We start from the raw sequence: 19,956 nt of genomic DNA, 5'->3' as shown, positions 1-19,956 counted from the left end.
TGTTTGTATAGGAGAGGGCAGAGACTCAGTCCTGCCCAGCAACACTGGCTGTGTATGCTCTCCTGTGTTTTTGTTTTTTTCTTTCTCCTGCTGGGTCATCTAAAGGTCAGGCTAGTTCTGTGTGTGAAGGCCTGATTCTGCCCGGCAACCTGTTTTTTTTGGGTCGGTCGTCTGGAGGTCAGGTTAATTCTGCCCAGAGACTCACTTTCCCACTCTTTTTGGACCCAGTCATCTAAGGGTCAAATTTGTTTACTTGTCAACTCCAGTGTGCCGTGTGCAAATCCTTCCGACGTGGGGTGGCAACAGCTCGAAGCCTGAAGGGAGGAGGGACCAGGGAGCCAATCAGATGCTGACACGAGGGAGTGAGACCTTTCTATAAAACTAGGTTTCCCCCCAAAATTTGTGTGGAGCATCCGCGTGTTAGCTGAAAGACCTGATCACTCTTTCGGCCAGGGTCTCCTCCTGGTAAAGCGCGCTCGTGTCGTATCGTTTGGATCCGTTGCTGTTTGGACCCGATCCCTGTCAGCTCGTCATGTTTCTGGTGTCTGTTCTGCTGGTCAGCTGCGCCTGGAGTGCGGTATTTGCTTTTTAATATCTGATAGTTAGCTTATTTAGCCTCTTATTTTTTCCCCTCCCTAACTTGGTACCAAATATCTACTCAGGATATCAGGATTGTATTAGTGAGCTCAGAATTGCACAATTGCTTAGCTAGCTTGTATTATTGTTCTATTTGTTATTGAATTGTTAATTGCAAACTGTTTTATGTGTTTGAATCACTGCTCTGTCTGTGTCCAGTGTGTGTGACCAAGGGGGTCCAGTCCCCGCGGTCTGAGTGAGTGGAATCTGCCCAGCTGCAGCCGCACCACACTCTGGGTTACCCTCTGTGTGAACGGAAGGGTGGCTGAGGCAGTGGCCCGTGGGTCTCTTTTCTGTGTTGCACCGGGCACCGCCCTGACGAACCCGATTCCCATCTTGGGTGATTGGTGTGTCTGCCTATCTGGTGTGGTGTGGTGAGCAGTATACAGTACATTGTTATTGGTTTTGCTTGCATTGTTTATCTGAGTCCCAGATGGGAAGTGCCTCCTCCCCCAGCCCAAGGTGTAAAGAAATCCCTAAATAAATGCAGCCACTTGGCTTTTCAGTGTTACCCTGGTCCTGCCTGTCTTTTCCTCACTCAATACCAAGCTTGAACGAACCCCCAGCTAATTCAGACATGGAGAAGAATGGCTTTATAGATTGAGGATCTGGCCCCATTTTAAGGCCCCAATCCTGCAAGTTTCTTTGCTCACGTGCAGGGGTCTGCTCCTGTGGAAACTCCTGCAGAACTGGAGCCTAAATTCTCTGACAGACTGGAGTTGATTGGGAATGGACAGCAGACTGACAGGAGAGAGAGACTGATAGGGCCCCCCATATTACTTCACACAGAGTCCTGTAAAATCTATATTCGGGACTGTTTGAAAGTTAGCAAGTTTGTATTAATGGCTTTATGCATAACATAGGGAGATTACTAAGTAAGGAATTTAGATTCACAGAATAATCAGCTTTATGTGGTGAGTGAGCTAGTAAAATACTGAAAGCAAGTATCCAGATTTTCCAAAACAGTTAGTCTAATTTCTCACTGTAGAGCATGATAATCTAACACAGTAAATGGTCACTTTCTGACGGTGGCAGTTATTACTGTAAAGACCACTGTTATGGCTAAAATAAATTATTACTAAATACTATTACTCCAAAATTATTAATTGAGTTCAGTAGTTAAAATACAGATTTTTAATTGGACTGACAATTAGATAAGTTAAAATCACCCATTTAAAGTAAGAACTAGTAGTACTGACCATCTTCCAAATGTTTAGTCTCACAGAGAATACTCAGTGTGTATTATCTACTTTGGGTAGAATACTGCAGAGGATAATACAGTATGTTATCTACAAGGCCAACACAATTCATGATAGTTCAGATGTGCAGCTTATACAAAACTGTACTGGTATAATAAAATTCTGTAGTATGCCCACAAATGCAGGACAACCCAGCATTAAGATTGTAGTGCGTCATATACATAACTTATGCTGCATAACTCTTTTGGGTACAGGGCCAAAGAGCAATGCATTATCTTGCGGACAGTAAGTGCTGCAATGCATCCTGGGGGCACAAGTGGAAAGGTTAAGGATGGAAGAACAACTTTGGCTCTTAATATCCTTTATTTCTGAAGTCACAAGTAAACAATGCCTCTTAATATATATCCAAGCATAATGTCATATGTTCCTTTTAATAAATAACCTAAAGTAATTTGGAAAGGCAATACAGTACACAGTGGGTCTGATTTCCTGCACCCTTTACACAATGTGAATCAGGAGCGACTCCACGACAGTGAATAAAATTACACCATTGTAGGTAAGAAGAGATTCAGGCCCAATATGCTGGAATGACTTAATATAGTATGAATATAGAAGGGAGCTGTTGATCCTCTGATCATTGCTATGATATATTGTAATGGTGCCTTTGACACCTTTGTCTTTTATTTCTTGTGTGTGTAGTACATGACACTTTTCTGTGCCTGTGAAAGGTGCTGAACTGACAAGCCTGGAGACCGACGTCTTCTGTTTAAATACATAACAGACAACACATAGAAAGACACAGTGAAAGCTTCATCACTTCCCCCACCACTGTCTCTCAAACTCCTTTCCACCAAGCATCTGCAGGGCTCATAGATTGCCATTCATTACTTGGCCACACTGCTAACATTACCAGAAAGGACACCAGTTTGGTGGTGGTTTTGTTATGTGGACTCCTGCTTACTATGAATTTAGATAACAGTAGCTCATTTAATGTAGGTGACAAAATAGCCATTAGGCTGTAATGTCTTTAAGTTACCAAGTGACCTGAACCAGACTTGACCTGGTGATCTATAGCGGAGGTAAAAGGCTGCATATCCTATATCCATTCCTGCTAATATATGAATTTGTTCACTATATGGTTAATGATGCAAACAGGAAGAAAATTTTGTTCTCAGAGACACAGCAGTGGAAATTAGGAATAAGTAGACGGGAGACCATAGTACTAACAGAGAGTGGGTACATGGTAAAAATTATTGTTGCATAGTATTAACAAAATTCTGCTCTTGATTCACATACCACAGAATTCCCACTGGGAATATTGGAGTCCAGATCCACCAGGCAGATCAGAGAGCAGAATTTAGCTTGTTGTATGGAGTTTAATAGTTTTACCACTCTTAATTTGAAAGCAGACAATTTTTTTCCCAAGTAGAATAATGTGACCATTTAGAAAGACACGGATTACCAAAACAGACCACTTTCTGGGCATATGGCTTGCAAAAGTTCATTTTTTAAAATGTCTAGCTGTTCTGAGGTTAGAGCACAAAACTCCCCCTAAAGGTGATCAGATTCATTTTAATATCCCTGATTGCAAAATAATCCATTCCTGATTGCAAAATAATAGTCAAACCAATTTAAATAAATTTTTGCTATCTAACTTCTCCTCCTCATTCCCCCCAAACCTTCAAGGCTAGCTATTCTGTGTCAAGCTTCAAAGGGAAAAATAATGTGATGATTAAGTTAGTTGGCCCTGAAAAGGGAACCTGCTGAGAAAAATTTTGGGCAGAAACTGTGCCTACATATGTTTTATATGTTACCTAGTAAAATGAGGCCCCAATCTTGACTGGAACCTATGGATGCTATGGTAATATCAATATTAAATAATAATACAGCATCATATGAATTGTGCAGCTGTACTATGCAAATTCTTCACAATTTTTATCTTTGCACCTTTTCAAAGATATACATTCACATATATCTTTGGGAGGAGGGATAGCTCAGTGGTTTGAGCATTGGCCTGTTAAACCCAAGGTTATGAGTTCAATCCTTGAGGAGGCCATTTAGGGATCTGGGGCAAAAATTGGTCCTGCTAGTGAAGACAGGGGGCTGGACTCAATGACCTTTCAAGGTCCCTTCCAGTTCTAGGAGATTGGTATATCTCCAATTATTACTATTACCTATGCTACTCAAGGCTGAACTATTTTATTAAAGATAAAGAGTGCTATATACTTAGATTTCCTGTGTCTTCCACCAAATGTTACTAACAATTTTATTTTTTCAGATGTGAATTGTCGAAGTGCCACTCTCACTGTACAGTTTATGTATACGGTCTATATTCTACAAGAAAACCAGTAATTTAAATAATATTTTAAAGCAAAAATATGAATGTTTGTTTAGCAGAGACAAGAGTAATTAGCTTTTGGTAATCTCTAAATCTGCAATAAAATATTCTGATGAGGTTAATATTCTTAGTAGTAGCAGCATATTTCCCCTTCTACTTACTCATGGAAGGTATTATAGGAACATAAACTTAGAATAAATTATTTCCGTCATGACTGTGTTCAGCTTAAGAATCGGTTTTGTGATTAAGGCCAAAAACTGCCCCCTATCATTTTTCACACTTGCATTTACTCATACTTTCAGACTTGTCTCAGCTAGATCAACTAAATTTCCCCTGAAAGATTGAAAACGTATCCAGCCGCAGTCAGTCACAGTCCAGAAGGAATTCAGTTATTTCAAGAAGTCTCATTACGCGAGATCCTTCTATTGCCTCTTGTTATTTATCTTTCAGTACTATCACCTTTTACTACCCCTTCTTCTTTCTTAATTCAAATTAATAAAGTCCTGCAGTGAATGATTCTCCAGTTCCTTTGAAAATTCTTTTGAAAGAGTGAGAAGTCCTCAAAAATCACAATGCTCATAAAATGGTTGAGGGAAAAAAAAACCCTTTATTCTTTCCCATAGACTCAGTGACACTATGAAGTTTCACATAATTTGCAGACTGCATCTCATAAAATACTGGCAAAATTTATTCAATTCAAATTAAATAGATGTAGCACAGAGTAATCTTTCTCTATTAAATATGTCACTTTTTGCAATTGTTTCTTAATATCCCTCACAGCTTCCATCTAAGATTAGCACTTTCTTTGCTGCCACAGTTTCACTAACCTACTGAATTATTCACTGAAGCATAACCTTCAGATATCAGGTTAGAAAGACCTTGATTATGGCAGGAAGTGAACTGTATAAACCATTTTTCTTTAAAAGAAAATTTCTCACTATAGAAAAGTCTGAAATGAGATAAGTATTAAATGTGTGTAAAAATTAAGTTCATAATTGATAGGAATTTAGTCAACTGTGACATTCCTGTTATTTTGTTTATAATAAATTACAATAATACTATAGATACCCTAAAACAGTATAAAAACATGGATTTCATGGTGCTTATTTAAACTTAAGAAAGTACATGCTAGGATATGCATTTTGGTTTTAGCTTTAACGTAGAACTTCATTGTGTATATTGTAGATTGACATGGCTTTAATATATACAGGCCAAAGATTATTTACATCCACCCTCTGATTTTTGCCCCATTTGCTGCAATTTATTTTTATGGGCTTCTCAGTGCTGGAAACTATGGTGACAGAGTGGAAGGCTTCCCTACAGCAAACCACTGTTTTTGACCATTATTTTGTGACAGCCCAGTGCTGAAAGATCATTTGAACACCTATCAAGGAGACAACAGCTTCAAGAACACTTCCTTTTCTAGTGTTGAAATCCAGAAACTCACCACTCACAAGTCTGCTACTTCATGACCTGCCCAATGGCACCCAGGAGTTGAAGTGTCCTGAAGTTTAGCAGGCTACAGGCTCTAGCCCTTAAAATGGTAGCTAGTAAAATGCCAGGAGAAACAACATTCTACACTTATCCTGCTAGTCATGAGTAGAAATTTTCAGGACTTTACCTAAAATAAAAATGAAATATTTGTCTTACATAGGTGCTAATTGTACAATTGAGCAACTGATGCTAGTAATAACATTGCCCTTGTGTTCCTTTTGCAGATGTCGGAGACATGCTACAGGAGGAAACTGAAGAAAATCAATGGTAAGACTTTGGACTATCAAATATCAGTAAGCTCGATTTAGGATTTTCTGCATAGATTTGTTGACCATGGTTTGAAGAAACAGAATTCTTCAAGGAATCAACTGTTTAGGTTTTGAAGGAGTATGAGCAAATTTTCTTCTTTGCAAGGAAATATTTAGTTCATAAGATGTTTAAACCTCTTTCTCTCTTCCCCCAGCCTCTCTTTTTCAAAGTTAATTCTTGTGGTTTGTAGAGCTTTCCATAGCATTTAAGAGTGCCAGACATCCGCAGCTAAAGCTGTTAGTTGCAACAAATAACTAAGTACAGTGACAAGATGTGCAGAGGATTCTATACAATAAAGAAAATAGCATACAGACAATTAAGCAGATAATTGTGATGATGCCTTTTCTTTCAGAAATGGATATTTATATATTGTTTTCCAAAGAAATACGAAATAAAAGAATATTTGTGAGCAGCTTGAGATTTTCTTTAGCAGAAAATAGAAGTGAATCCAATCTAAGTTCATTTATTAAATATCAACATGTAAATGCTTTTTGTCCTCATGCTTTTACATGAGATATTTGTCTTATTAACGAACATTTTAGCCACTGAATTCATCCTGTATTCATGTATCTTCACATACAGTTATTTAGTATTTCACCTCTATATTTCTCCTGTGTTTATGATCACTTTACACATAGCATTAGCATGTCTGGTGTTGAATTGTGGATAAAATATAAATGTGAAGAAATTAAGATTCCTGTGAGAGAGAGGAGGGTAAAATGTATAGTAACAGAAACTGAGCGTACTATTTATAGAACTCTAGGGCTAAAATCACCATTGGCATGATCTAGTGAACATTGTTCACTTCAATTTAGCTGTACCTGCTGAAGCTATTGGTGAATTAGACCCAGAGTGCTAACGATGACTTAATTTTGCATTCTTGTCTCTTACTGACACTGGTTGGAAGTCTAACAGGGTTTAGAGTAATTTGAAGCAGATTAGAAGACTGTTATTTAAAAAAATAAATTGTCATAAATTAGTGTTGGTTGTTCAGCCAATAAATTGGACACAAATATTATTTTACTGTGTGCCTTAGAGTGATGATATAATCTTGAGGCCTGATCAGAAGTAGTAGGTCTTTTCCATTTAAATGGAATTTCTTCAGAGATTTATTGTTTTGTCATCAAACTTGCAAGATTTTCTTAGGGAGGCCATGTGGTCTGGGGCAAACCATTTTTAACTGCTTTTGTTTACCCATCTGTAAAATGGAAATAATACTTTCCTACCTCAGAGGGATGTTGTAAAACTTAATTGTTCATTAACATTTGGAGAGCCTCAGGCTAATGGAGTGATGGAGTGCCAATATTATATGAAGGAACATATAGACTTACACAGTTGTATTTGGATGATAAATGTATTGGGAGTTTTCAGCTTTGAGTCAAAATATTTACCATTATACAGTGGTTTTAGATTTAGAGTTAATGGGAAATCTTCTTGTAGTGAGAAATGAAAATGCAGGGGATACATATATATATATAATATATATATAAAGGACTTTGGAGTTAATCATTGTAGGACTTTTGGACAATTGATGGATAAATATGGAATTTAGAGAGTTGTGCTTTTTCAGATTTGTAGGCATTTGGAAGGTTAATAGCAGACATATATTATAGTGGTCACCAATAGCAACTGCTGCAGTTAAAGTAGAATTCAAACATCCATTCTAGCCACAATTCATTAGCTTAGAAAATGCTTAAGCAAATTCCTTTGTGATGAAATTTTACATGCTTGCTTAACAATCCTATATGTATTTATCTGGACACTTGTATTGCTCCAAGCACCACAATATCCAAGCTCTTCACAAACATTAATGTACGTAGTGTCAAAACACAGCTGTGAGCTAAGCGAGTGTTATTTTCCCCATTTAACTGATGGGGAGAGATTAAGAGTTGTCCAAAGTCACACAGAAGGTATTTTTACACCAAGAAGCTCTTTACACCAATATTCCACACGAGGATGGACTACAAGCTGTCAGGAACAGTATCCCTGATGAGGCCAAGGCACACCTGGTGGCTGAGCTTTGTGACTTTGTCCTCACCCGCAACCATTTCGTATTTGGGGACAATTTATACCTTCAAGTCAGCGGCACTGTTATGGGTACCCGCATGGCCCCACAGAATGCCAACATTTTTATGGCTGACTTAGAACAATTCATCCTTAGGTTATCCCCTAGCGCCTCTCCTCTACTTGTGCTACATTGATGACATCTTCATCATATGGACCCATGGGAAGGAGGCCCTTGAAGAATTCCACCTGGATTTCAACAATTTCCATCTCACTATCAACCTCAGCCTGGACCAGTCCACACAAGAGATCCACTTCCTGGACACTATAGTGCAAATAAGTGATGGCCACATAAACACCACCCTATACCAGAAACCTACTGACTGTTATACTTACCTACATGCCTCCAGCTTCCATCCAGGACACATCACATGATCCATTGTCTACAGCCTAGCCTTAAGATACAACCACATTTGCTTCAATCCCTCAGACAGAGACAAACACCTACAAGATCTTTATCAAGCATTCTTAAAACTACAATATCCACCTGTGGAAGTGAGGAAACAGATTGACAGCGTGAGATGGGTACCTAGAAGTCACTTACTATAGGACAGGCCCCAAAAGGAAAATAACAGAACACCACTGGCCATCACGTACAGCCCCCAGCTAAAACCTCTCCAGCACATCATCAACGATCTACAACCTATCCTGGAAAATGCTCCCTCACTCTCACAGACCTTGGGAGGCAGGCCAGTCCTTGCTTACAGACAGCCCCCCAACCTGAAGCAAAAACTCACCAGCAACTACACACCACACCACAGAAACACTAACCCAGGAACCAATCCCTGTAGCAAACCTCGTTGCCTACTCTGTCCCTATATCTACTCTAGCAACACCATCATAGGACCCAACCACATCAGCCACACCATCAGGGGCTCATTCACCTGCACATCTACTAATGTGATATATGCCATCATGTGCCAGCAATTCCCTCTGCCATGTACATTGGCCAAACTGGACAGTCTCTGTGTAAAAGAATAAATGGACACAAATCAAACATCAGGAATGGTAACATACAAAAGCCAGTAGGAGAACACTTCAATCTCCCTGGAAATTCAATAACAGATTTAAAAGTAGCCATCCTTCAACAAAAAAAACCCTGAAAAACAGACTTCAAAGAGAAACTGCAGAGCTACAAATCATTTGCAAATTTAACACCGTTAATTTGGCTTGAACAGGGACTGAGAGTGGCTGGCTCACTACAAAAGCAATTTTTCCTCTCTTGGTATTGACACCTCCTCACCAATTATTGGGAGTAGACCACATCCACCCTGACTGAATTGGCCTTGTCAGCACTGGTTCTCCACTTGTAAGGTAACTCCCTTCTCTTCATGTGCCAATATATTTATGCCTGTATCTGTAATTTTCCCTCCATGCATCTGAAGGAGTGGGTTTTTTACCCACGAAAGCTTATGCTGAAATAAATCCGTTAGTGTTTAAGGTGCCACCAGACTCCTCTTTTACAGAAGGCATGTGTCAGTACTGGGTATTGGAGATAGATTGCCTGAATTCCTGTCCAGTGTCTTGCCCACAAGACCCTTGTTTTTATCTTGTAAAGAGATATGTGTATACCTTCACTGACAAATCCCTTTGGCTTGATACAACTGTACCCATGCAATAAGGACAATGGGGTTTCATGGGTGTAACTGGGAGAAGGATTTGGAATCTTAACCTCTCAGAAGTCAGGTAATATCCAATGGTAACAACTCAATATTAAATTAATGCTTGTTTTTGTATAGAGTAATTCAGATTTGTTTTTTATAGTTGTCATTGCTGTACTATCATTCAGTTCCACTTGAGAAATTACAGTTGTCCGGTATCAGGTTTTTGACCAGAATGCCTGGTCAAAAAGGCATCCTGGCAGCTCCCATCAACACCACTGACTGGGCCATTAAATGTCTGGTCAGCGCCAGAGTGGGGCTAAGGCAGGCTTCCTGTTGCTGTGGCTCTGCGTGACTCCCATAAGCAGCAGCATGTCCCCCCCTCTAGCCCCTAGGTGTAGGGGCAGCCCTGGGGTCTGTACGCTGTCCCTGCCGCAAGCGCTGGCTCAGCAGCTCCCATTGGCAAGGAACTGCAGCCAATGAGAGCTGCACGGCGGCACCAGTGGACAGGGCAGCATGCAGGGCCACCTGCCCACGCCTCCACGTAGGAGCCGGAGGCGGAGGGGCATGCTGCTGTTTCCGGAAGCTGCTTCATCCTGACCCCTTCCTGCACCCCAACTCCCTGCCCCAGCCCTGATCCCCCTCCTGCTCTCCAAACCCCTCGGCCCCAGTCCGGAGCCCCCTTCTGCACCCCCCCCCACGCCAGCCTGTATCCCCCTCCCACACTCTGAAGCCCCCTCCTGCACCTCAAATCTCTCATCCCCTGCCCTACAACAGAGCTTGCAGCCCCAGCTGGAGCCCCATACTGCACCCCAAACCCCTCATCATGATCCCACCCTGGAGCCTGCACCCCCAACCAGAGCCTTCACCCACATCCCAAGCCCCTGAGCTAGCCCGGTGAAAATGAGTGAGCGACAGGGGGAGAGGGGAATGGAGTGAGCAGGGGCGGGGCCTCAGGGCAGGGGCGAGGCTTCACAGGAGGGGCGGGGCCGGGGCAGAGCAAGGTTCGGTTTTGTGCGAATAGAAAGTTGGCAACCCTATTCAAGATTGTTTTCAAAACAATGCACATAGTTTTGTTTTATTATCTGATTATGTGAACACTGCCTTGAAATCCTGAAGGACTATGGCTGTATAGCACAAACTGTTCCAATATGTGTACTTGCATATAGTACTATGTTCAGGAAGAAACAATACATAAACGACATCAGTCAGAAATACACGTTTGTGGGATGCATGAGGGCTCAGAGAATAAACCACTGAACATGTTTTAAGTCCGCTCTTTTACTACAAGTTCAATGTTTTGGACTTAATATACGTACACAGGTCTTTCCCTTCCCTTGTGCCTCACCTGCCCTCTCTGAGGGTTGAGTGCATTGCTACATTGTACGGTGGCCAAAGAGCAAGGAAATATGAAGGTACATGACACTGCATTTTGCTATTTTTTTTCAGTGTATTTACACAGTAAAGCTTAAGATTGGTGGAATGTAGTTCTTAGTGAGAACCGACATTTTACTCCCCTGCCCCAATTGGACTGAGGCATATGAGTGGTCAGTGATTTGCCCCATAGCCACTCACATTTCACTCAGTTCAATGGAGCCGCAAAAGTCATTTTATACAATCAACATGTTGCATGGTACTCTGCCATGTACAGGAGAGGCACATGCTCCAACAAGAGGCAATACACGGCAACTGTTCAAGTTCCTAGAAATGAGTGGTGCACCACTGATTTGTGGCATACCCTTGAAGAGACTCCTAATACAGCCTCTTCTGATGCCCCAGATTTACTGCTATTCACAGCCCATCATGTGGTCTACTCAGTGCAAGATGGCCGAAGTAACAGGGAGGGAGCCTTTCTACCTCCCTGACACTTAGGGGCAGCCCCAAACTTGATGCAGGGACAGTCAGCTTTCAGTTCCAACACTGATGCAGTACCCTTTTCCCGGTGGAGGATAAGTGTCACAGAGCTCTGTCACACTCCCTACTCCAGGTGGGATGGGGAGAGAGAAGGAGCTGACACACAGACTTAGATATTTCCCCCACGCCGGGAGAATTTCTTTGCTGCGTATTTGTGACTAAGTTAAGATCTATTTACCTCCTATCTGAGCAACATGAAAAGCACCATAAAATCACTAGAGAATCTGGCTCAAGATCCAAAATCACTGAAGGGAATAAAGGGATCTCGAACATTAATATTAATTTAACATTTACCATGCAAAGGCCACCAATAAATTGTAGTTCAAGAAACAACATAGTGGAAATAGAACATGCATGTCTCAGGTAAAGAAAAATCTCTTTGCACATCAAAGAACGAAGAAAAGTAGTTCCTGCTTTGGAAACATGATGCTAGCAAGGTCAGAGGGGACCTGCTGATGATTACAGAAGACAACATTTGCCTGTACATTTGACTCAACCTAACACCTATTTTTTTAAATTAAGGGAATGCTTTGTGGCAGGAATAGCTGAGATATTGCTTCTCCTTCCTCTGCTTTGTTGGCCAGGGTCCCCTGCAACTTCTTTCCCAGTGCCACATATCATTCCTTTTTAGGTGATGCAAAGTTAGTCATTTTTATTGACCTGTTTTAATCTTACATATGTAGGAACCAATGTCAAGTGCCATTTGACAGAAAAGGAAAACAAACATATTCCTGTGGGATTTGTTTGGTGCCAAAAATACACTTCAAGGCTGTTATAAGTGGGATTGCTTTCTCTGCAATGCAGTTCAGTTATAATTCCATTCTAATTCTGGATGCTTCTAGATCCTACTTCAAACTGGTGTGCATTATTGCCCCTGGACCACTATTGAAGGAGTTAGGCCTGACTCTGGTACCTGAGATTAGACATTGTAGGTGGTCGATCTCTCCCTCACCGCATCCATGATTCTGCTGGTTAGAGTCTAAACAGGGGTTGAGCTCTGTAGTCATTGTGTGGCTGCTCTTGGGCACTGGCTGCTATTCAGCCATCACCTGTACAATGAGAATGGAATTCAGCAGGAGTGAGATACCCAAGACACAGCAGAGTGCTGCTGTTAGACAGGCTGCAGTCAGGACCAGAGAGCTGCTCTACATGCATTCCACTGAATCCTGTTCAGGAGGGGAGTCAGTGGAGGTCTGTGTCTGCCAGTGGAAACACCACAGGAAGAGATACTTGAGAGAATGGGGAGGGGGAGATAGGAAGGGAGGAGGATGGCCACAAAAGCATGTGAGGGGAGCGAGCAGAAGTAACCTTGAAAAAGGAAAGGGGGTCTACTGGTTAGAGTGCTAGTTTGTGCCTTAGAAGACCTAGGTTCAAGTCTCTGCTCTACCACAAGTTTCCTCTGTGACCTTGGGCATGTCAGCCACTCTGTGCCTCAATTTCCCCCATCTGTAAAATGAGGATAATAATGCTTCCCTACCTCAGAGGAGCGAGCATGTGGATAAATACACTAAAGAGTGTGAGGTGCTGGGATACTGCAGTGATGAGAGCCATATAATTATAGCATATAAATGTCAAGAAAAAAGTGTGTGATTGAATAAGAAAGGGAAGCACATTGAGAGGGTTTCTGGGGTTATTTTTGGGGTGGGGTAGGGAGACAAGAAAAGGTAATTTGAAGAGAAAACACACCAAAGGGACTGTGAAAAGGAAACTGCTAGATAGGAGAGAGAAAAAAAGTAGATTGGAGAGAAAATAGAAAAGAGTGAACGAAAAATAAGGGAGACAATGGGCTTAGTTAATTGCCCCTCAACACTGTCTCCCTTTCGCACTTGGCTCTAGTGGTAATTCTCCATTTGAATTATGCAGAATATCTCTTAGAACAGTAGAATGTTTCAAAACAGATGAAACTTTTTAATTCTGACCACTCTAAATACAACTGCCATGTTGCAGACTTAGCACACACATCCATTTTAATGGTATTTTATGAATTATGAGCAATACTATGAGGCATGTCCATCTGGCATCTTATTGTATTTGCTTATATTTGATGCCTCTCTGAAAGGTTAAAATTACAGAAAAAGCTTTCTCTGTCTGAGCTTCACAAAAGGGGTTTGGGTCTGTTGCTCTTTTTCTCCATTAATGTAATAAAATTCATTTTGGTTTTACTTGTTTCAATAAATCATATCCTGTACCTGTTATCTCATCACCATTTTCATATGTGTTGTGATAATTACCTCTTTAAGGTTTATGGTGAAATCCTGGCCCTATTTAAATCAATGGCAAAAAAACCATTGACTTCAACGGGGCAAGGTTTTTCACCCTTTATACCTAAATACATTAGAGTTCCTGGATCTATTTTCCTTTTCTGGGGTTTCCATAGAACCCCCCAAAAATGTGTCCACGAGTGTGTGCCTCTAAACCCTTCGATGACTTACAATATGATCTTTACTCCTTGTGTTAGGCTCTAAGTACAGCAGCGTCAGTTTCACCTACCCACTTTCAGTTGGCACCAGTCATCATTGTCTTGCTGTACCATGTTTTCTGGGAGTGGCTCCAACATGTTGTTTGGTGCCTTGCAAGTCTTGGCAGCAGCTTTGCCTATACAGTAAAGAGCTAGTGACAAAATGTAAAAATGACAGAGACAGATTAGTTTAGAGGGTGGCTGTATTATGGGTCGCATGGAAAGATGTATTTCAAGCACAAAACAATATTTCACTCCACAAGCTACAAAGTTGTAGGGTCTGATTCAGAAAACCCTTACTGACATGAGGTTCAATTCTGCCACACTTACGCCTCCATTTTGCATCCCTGGTCAGACCTTGGCATAGCCTCATTGACTTAAATATGTCTCCAGCTCTGCACAGGCACAGCGGTCCTCCTCCAAGAATTTGATTGTAAAATTGAGCCACAAATCCCACAGAGTAGTACATTACTCATGTGAGTCACCCATAGGTACGGTATTACTCAGTGAGGAAGGATGCATGAGTGGGGTCCATTGACTTCAATGGGATTACTCACTTGAGGGAAGGTTTGCAGGATCAGGCTTAGATTTTAAAAGAAGTAATTAATTTTTCCAAAATTACACAATAAAAGTTAATAGCACTGAATTATACTGGGCTTCTCAAACACTAAATTACTCACAAACTCACCCTCAAATCATATACACACACCACACACACATATTTAGTGTGTAGGGTTTTTTTGTTCAAAATGGCATTAAAAAGAAGGAATGTCAGTGAGAATAGGTGGATTTAATGGGTTAAAAACTGTGTAAATGTTACTCTAGTTAAATTACAGCTTGTTGTTCAGATGAATACTCTCCACTTCTCATATAGCTTTAAATTATGGACAAATGCTTGCAATTGTGAACTACCTACATTGTGGCTGCCTGTTCCCAGGCTTCATCAACCCTAGCTGTCCAATGGGATTACTGTAAGCTTTCACGGCAGTCTGCCAGCCACTGATCAGAAATTCATATCCCTGGATGTTAGATTGCTCTCTTTATTCCATCCTTGTGATGGCTGTGATTGCTGTCATGGTGTTAGGTTAGAAATTAGCATTTTGTGGCCCAAATTTTGCCATCCAGAACATAATCAGAAAAGAGAGAGAGAGACAGAGAGAGAGAGAGAGAGAGAAATCAAAGAATAGTAATTTCATCTGTCAAAGAAGGGAAATGCAGTGCTACCATGATACAGATGTCTACGAAACTTAGGTCAGGAAATGTTGTGGTATTTATGGTCCTATTTGGCAAATGCTGAGGCAGGTGGTGCTTTTCTGTTACCGCAGACCTCAGTTCATAGATTAATGGTTTTCCTCTGATAAAAAAATAAATAAAAATATCCATTGGTGAAACTATAGGTAGGCTTTAGAAACTCTTAAATTAAAACAACCAAAAAAAAAAAAACAACAACACAAGGATCTCTAGCAGATATTTTCAAGGACATGCTGAATTAATCACAAGAGGCTGGTTAGCAGGAGGTCAGAGAGAGACTTCTTAGCATCATTTTGGGTCATATGTCTAGAGGCGATGGCAGTATGTATGTGCTGTATTGTAATATCCCCTTTCTAGTTTACTTGTCTGAGTTAAAAAAGGATGAACGCATATTGCATAGGGCTGTTGAAAGGAAAGGAAAGACACACTGGTAAATATCAATAGGTTCTTTTAAAACTGTCATATCTGACAAAGAAATAAAAATATTGCATTTTTTTCACCAATTTTATGCTATACTCACTGGTCTTTTTATTCCTTACATTTTTGTCTCTAAATGTGTTAGATTTGGTGATACAAGCATGCTTATTAAACAGCAGAGTAATATTCACTGATTAAATGCCTTTAGATGAACATATCTTATTGTTCTAAACAAAGATTTTGTCTATTTACAAAACAATCAGGACTTAAATTACAGAAAATTATTGCAAGTATTTAAAATTTAGGGTAGATATATGGTAGGTCCTTTAAAGATAACTTGTTATTCTTTTTGGGCGATTCACAGACATGCTAATTTTTCCTGTCATTAACACTGAGCAAGCTGGAAGGATTCTGACATGCGAGGTGCACAGATTCTGTTAGTAGCCTTGATTTTTATCCACCCAAGCTTATCCGTCATCTTTAATCATGCAAAAAGCAGGATTACTTAATCATTTCATTTTATTGAAAAGAAAAAGAAAGATTTACATTAAAATGATGACATGCAGGAAAAAAATAAATTGAAAATGATTATGAAGAAAATGTAATGTGGAGACTAAAGCTCCATTGGTTTTGTGATGCTCATTTAAAACAATGATCTAACAAAGCCAAGATATAAAAGTAATGATGATGTTAGCTGTTGAAATATAACCATCTTATCTTTGCATTTTAACATGCATCCTAACATTGTGTATGTAGCCAATTACAGAGAATAACCAAGAAAAAGACTTCCTATTTTTTTCACCTACGAAGTACTCTTTTCATGTATTAAATTATATTTTTGTCTTGTGTATGTGTATTTTAACATGCAAAATGTTAACATTCAAAACATGTCAGTATTCTCATGAGAATTTAATATACATATATGTATTTTTGTTAATCATATAGACTAGGCCAAAGTGCACTGGACTACTGAAAATGTGTTGTTCTAAATATAAATGTGTTACATTTTTAGAAACTAGGAAAATTAAGAATTTATTTATGCACTGTACTATATATCTGATTTTTCATGTATTGTATCCCAAGTCTATTCTGGATTTTATGCTCTTTAAATTATTGTTCAATAAGTATGCTTCATATTATGCTGTGTTCTCACTTACCCATTTGTTTATTTGAAGATTACTTTGGTATTTGAATTTATGCATTTTCAGAGATCTTAAATGGCTACCGTGCTTATGAATATTATAATTTAAATAATTTACAGGAGTAGTAAAGAGTGACTTCAGAAGTTTGTAGCTACAAATAATTTGAGAAGGAAGAGGATTATAGTTTCATGAAGAAAGTTTGTTTCTTAAACTAGCAAACGATGAGACTTCTCTTTCTGTATCTCTAACAAGTGTCTTTTACATCAAAGAATATTCTATTCCATTATGGCTCTCCATTTACAAAACCCTAGATTTTTAGGCCCTGGTCTGATATTTACATAAATTGGTGCATTAAACAAATAATTACATTACAAATCAGTGTTTACCAATTAGGTCATTAATAATTTATCCTACTGTACTAAGCTGAGTGAATTTAAGGTTGAACACACTAATGCCAAATTGTTTTAAGTACATTAATGTTTAATATAATCTGAAAAATATCCTTCTTTCTTCTAGTATTTAATACTGTATGTTTTTAGGCATCACATATTCCATTTATTTAAAAAAATATTCAATGTATCATCAGTTTTCTACCTGCACAATATAAACCTATATGTTGTTATGCAGAAAAAGGAGAGAGTTAAAAATAGCATATATCTATTGCTTTTCTAACACCAGTAGTTGTGGAGCTTACCACAAACACATTGCTGCATTGTATCTGTACAGTACTTGGCTTTGATAGGTGACTGCCTTTGATAAGTAACCTTGTAGCAGTGAAACAGTTAAAAAAGCCACAGAATAAATACGTACAAATTAAAGATATTTTTGAGCAATCCCTAAACTTCCAGGGTTATCCTGTAATAACTGTATATTACTTGCAGTAATTTTAATTTTGGAGAAGGGTATACATACTAGATAGGTTTTGAGATGTCATAACCTATGGATTTCTTGTGCCTGCCTTACCAAAACTGCTTTATAAACTCAGTTTCCTTGTGCTATCTTGAAGGTTTTAATTACTTTTTGAAAGTAAGTTTTATAGCATTGTATGTACTAAAAAGCTATTTTAAACTGTTTCTTTTAAATAAATCCCATTTGTACTCGTCGGGTTGGATGCTTGGATCTGCCTAGTGTGCCACCAGTCTTTGAAATAGGACTAGAAACATAAACTGAAAAAATAAAGAAAAATATGATTTAACATTCCACACTTAGATGACCTTCAACATTTTTAGGCACACCCACCATTATTTTGTAGACTTTAACATAACAGTAGTAAGAGACCTGCACGGCATACTGTACTACGTCTAGTTACTATCCCTGTAGTGCAGTGGTTCTTAACCTTTACTGCAGCCTGCACCCCTTTGGTTCTCAAAATATGTTCTCGCACCCCTTAAACCTAAAAATATGTTCTTGCACCCCTTAAGCCTAGATATATTTTTTGTTTGTATATTACAGTAATTGTTAAAAAATGTATAATGTTAATAAATACATAGGTTGGATGAAACAAAGTTGTACTTACGTGCCTGTGCTTAATTTGTGTTTTCGATGATTTACCTTCCAAAAAAATCTGGCATGTCTCGCACTCCCAGAAAGGGCATCTCGCACCCACAGGGGGTGCATGCACCCCAGGTTAAGAACCATTGCTGTAGTGGATGAGGTAAAGTAAACTTATTTTACACCTAGACTCTTAGAAATATAAAACTGATCTGAAGATTTCTCTGTACACTATAAACATTTCAGTACATTTTATTTGTATGCTACTGCAGGTGTTTCTATACATCCGGCAATGAATTTAGATGGTACTTTATAGTACATAAATACATATAACACATATTTGATACATATTTTATATTAAAGAAATTATGTACTGATACCTGAGCATAAATATTTAAGAAAAGTAAGATTATGTAATTTTCTACGTTTTTTAAAATGAATGGAAATATTTCTTTCTTCCTCTTTTTATGCCAGCTGATGTTATGGTGTTGGTGTAATTTTTTGCTTAGATGTAGAACTGGTGATTTGCTGCAGGTTGTCATGAAAACATTACAATTATTTACTAAAAAGACTTGGCCCCAGTCCTGCAATGACTGACTTAAATGGCATTATTTGTGTCTGTGAAATAGTTGCAGGGGTGGGTCCCTAGTCTGAACATTTAAGTTAGCACCTGAAAAACTGAAATAAAAAAAATCTCCTAATGTCTGCATAGCATAGGGTGTTTTTAGTTTAGCTATTTGCTATTTTAAAATATAGACTTCTGATCTGATGTGTTATATTCTGACATATCTTATAATTTTTCTGGAACGATGAAGTTTTAAATAAAAAAGGTAGTACTCATTCAAATAATTTTACTTTTAGACTTCACAGGTCATTGACATCATCAAGTGTTAGGTAAATTGTGGCTTGGCCACTTTAAAGTAAATATTTACATCTTTACACATCTTTGAACAAGGAAACCAGAGATGATGATCAGAAATCATACAAGTATAGTCAGAGCAGCAAGGATGAGTGACAAAAAATAGCAACAAATGTAGGTACTATAATATTTAAGCAATAGGTGGCAGTGTTACCTTAATGCTCTTTTCTTTGAATTTAAAAAGGATGGGAGTACTTAAGAGGAACATGACATGTGTTTTACTTGTGCATAATTGCAGATATGTATAAACTAATTTAACACAGTACAGGATGTTTTAGAAAACTTTTCCTAACAAAGTTTAATTTAAGTATCCATCCTTTACATTACCTTAAGTTTTTTGTTCTTCAATGGTTATTAATTAGAATATTATACTGGAGTCCAAAATATTTATCTTATAGCTGGAAAATAAGTGAACAACATTTTCTATAGCATACTTTATTCAAAAGTGACATCATTTTCAACTTCATTAACTATGGTGGTAAACAACTACAATATTATAAAGTATGTGAAATACATTATTTTTCTGGACATTTCCAATTTAAAAATGTAGGATCTACTTAATACAAGATTTAGAGTATAGCACTTCCATAGAACTTACTATATACACCTTAAGAGTTTGTTTAGTATGTACAGAACAGTATCACCGGTATATGCTTAAACTAGTATAAAAATCTTATTTCCCCTCTGCATACAAAAATGCTTCCTATGCACATCTTCCAGAAA

At 38.8% G+C, this 19,956-nt stretch overlaps 1 long non-coding RNA gene across 1 annotated transcript in view; it reads left to right on the top strand.

The window, feature by feature from the left end:
* The window catches only part of LOC123365340, a 120,763-nt gene that overhangs the window by 17,980 nt on the left and 82,827 nt on the right, over positions 1 to 19,956 (top strand). The window contains exon 2 of the long non-coding RNA XR_006577535.1: positions 5,892 to 5,934. This is a non-coding gene — a long non-coding RNA (uncharacterized LOC123365340). The remainder of the gene's footprint in view (positions 1 to 5,891; positions 5,935 to 19,956) is intronic.

This window comes from Mauremys mutica, chromosome 2 (assembly GCF_020497125.1).
Source record: "Mauremys mutica isolate MM-2020 ecotype Southern chromosome 2, ASM2049712v1, whole genome shotgun sequence".
In the NCBI taxonomy this organism is placed as follows: Eukaryota; Metazoa; Chordata; order Testudines; family Geoemydidae; genus Mauremys; species Mauremys mutica.
The sequence above is the reverse complement of the archived record's forward strand: the minus strand, read 5'-3'. Positions and strand labels throughout refer to the sequence as shown.